A 3,025-nucleotide genomic window follows, 5' to 3' on the forward strand; every position below is an offset into this window, starting at 1 on the left:
TAATGGAGTCACAGTGTGGTAAGGTTCCTGAACTGTTAAATAGACTGAAGAGGTGAAAGTAGTAAGTCAGGGATGCATGTTATCATTACTAGTAACTGACAAGAGCAAAGGAAAACAATATATAATAAATAAAATAATAAATAGGAAAGTGAAATGATAGAAATCGCTGATGAATGCAAAGGAGGGCAAAAAGGAAAGGAAGAAAGCTAACATATAAGACAAATGGACCAAATAAGGAAAAAGAAAAAAAAAAAACTAGGCAGAATCAAACTTAAATATACATGTTATATTAACTATAGATGGAATTCAATTAAAAGTCAAGAACTGTCAGACTAGATTGAAAAATAAAACATCTGTATTCAAGAAATACTTACCAAAAAAAGGAAGAATGAAAGTAAACAGATGAAAAAGACAAACCATGCAAAATTGAACCAAGAGAAAAATAGGGCTGGTGAAGCTATGTGTGTATCAGATAAAGCAGCCTTCGGTAAAAGTGTTTCTTCAAGTAGAGAGGAACACTTCATGATGGTGAAATTTATCAGTACATCAGTACAATGTTTAATTTGTATGCATCTAACAGCCCCAGCTTCAAATAGATGAATCCAAATTGACAAGATAAACCACAAAAGTGGCCGAATGCACAATTATAGCCAGAGATTGGAATATACCTCTCTCTCACAATAACAATAGAGCAAGGGTAAACCACGAGCCCATGGTGTTACAAAATACTTGAGTCAAATGAGCAAAATTATCAAATTTGGTCAATACCATAGCAGTAGTTTTACATGGGATGATGGAGTATTGGTTATATTTTTTTAAATGTATTTTTCTGTTAGAGAAACATATTGGAGTATTTAGCAAATGGGGGGATGAAAGGCCTTGAAGACGGTGGCTTTAGGTAAGTCACAGGGGACAGAGGATGCATTGGAGAGGAAATGGAGGTACAGCAACATGAGAGAAGTAGTGTGGCCCGGACTTCTGGCTCCACTGTCAGAGTGAGACTGAAAAACAACAGACAACACAAAGATAAATAATTTACAAACACAATTTTCACAACTTGGGTTGCTTATCATTATGCTTCAAAAATTTTAAAGAGCATGATAACAGTATAAAACACTTTAAAAACAGCCATCAACAAAACTCAGTGACATCCAAGCATTTTATATATATCTGTTATTTTCATATTTTGTTGTAAACCCATAAAAACTGGGGTATCCTTTCTCTTCCATTACAATGCACCATTGCTTTGATATTTTGCAGCAGCTTCCCTTTAAGAGAGGTTCCTTGGGGTGCCTGGGTGGCTTAGTCGGTTAAGCATCCGACTTTCGCTTAGGTCATGATCTCGCGGTTCGTAGGTTCGAGCCCCGCGTCGGGCTCTGTGCTGACTGCCAGCTCAGAGTCTGTGTCTCCCTCTCTCTCTGACCCTCCCCTGCTCACGCTGTCTCTCTCTCTCTCCTAGAAATAAATAAAAAATATTGGAAAAAAAAGAAGAGAGAGGTTCCTTTTCTGATTGAATATGTACTTGGAAATGCTATAAACAAGTAATTTAAATCTTCCAGATGTTATAATTTAAGTCTTTCCAGGGAGTATAAAAGTCTTAATGGCTCCAATTCTTTTGTAGTTACCTCTAGTTAAATTATGCTTTACTCTCAAAGTAGATTTTTAGCTCAGTTAATTCTTCCTGAAAATACTGGCTAACATGTTCTATTTCTTTTTTTAAATGAATAAATCACAAAAAGTGGTATTGTAAAGATCATATTAGATCTTTAAATTTCATTGTCAAATCTTTTTAATAGCTTCCAATTAGAAGTCTTTTTTCAAATTAATGGTTTAAACCAATCATTTTTTAGTTGCTATTAAAACAGAAGCTCTGGAAATTCTGTGGGCAGGCTTACTTTAAAATTACTTAAATTGTCAATTAACTCTCATTAAGCTTGTCTTTTACTTTATTTTTTTTTAATGTTTTATTTATTTCTAGGAGAGAGAGAGAGAGACAGCGTGAGCAAGGGAGGGTCAGAGAGAGAGGGAGTCACAGACTGAAACAGGCTCCAGGCTCTGAGCTGGCAGTCAGCACAGAGCCCGACGCGGGGCTCGAACCCACGAGCCGCGAGATCATGACCTGAGCGAAAGTCGGACGCTTAACCGACTAAGCCACCCAGGCTTCCCTCTTGTCTTTTACTTTAGTAATCTCATTTCCTTCCAATTTAAGAAGGATTTCATTTAAACTTTTAAGGATATTTTCGAGAGGCTTGTGTAATTTTATATTTTAAGTTGTATTGCTTAATATTTCATTTGATAAAAAAATCAAAAGTAGTAGTCAACAATGCTATCAAATAAATATTAATCCAAAAAATAGCGCAAATAATTTCCTTTGGAGGGTCAACTTCCTTGATAAGATATACAAATTCTTCTTCATATCATTGAACATTTTACAAAATAACCTGTCATTTAAGGGATCACTCCTTATTTTATAAATTGAACTAGTAGCATATATTGATGTATCAAGTCTCTTTCTATGGTTCTTGGCAATTAATTGCCAAGGAATAATATAATGAATTGCTAAAATATTTGTTGCTACTTCTTTTAAGCTCCTATAAACCTATCGCTAAAGAATAAGACACATGCCCAAAATGCAGTTGTTTATGCTAACCCCCACATCACCTAACTGAGACTGTTGTGCCCGAATCGCGAGTCCCAGAGACCTCCAAGGAGCCGGCACCGATTGCAAATACAAAAGGGTCTTTATTACAAGCTTGAGCAGGGGCTCATCCACCTACCGGTGTAGTGGCAGCAAGGTGAAGCCAAGAACAATAGCGAACAGGGTTTTTAAGGAGTAAGGGATGGGGATGTTACAGTACACATAGCATCATCACATAAGCACCAATTACAAGTGTACAGAACCCCTGGTAACAGCTTTGACCATTCAGTATCTGTGAGGTGTTCATTACTTTTGGTGGGATCCCATCATGACTTTTGAGAATCCTTTGAAAATGACCAATTATGAGGTGAGTTCAAAGGGACCACG

This window comes from Hyaena hyaena, unplaced genomic scaffold, assembly GCF_003009895.1.
Source record: "Hyaena hyaena isolate Hyena2069 unplaced genomic scaffold, ASM300989v1 scaffold_1360, whole genome shotgun sequence".
In the NCBI taxonomy this organism is placed as follows: domain Eukaryota; kingdom Metazoa; phylum Chordata; class Mammalia; order Carnivora; family Hyaenidae; genus Hyaena; species Hyaena hyaena.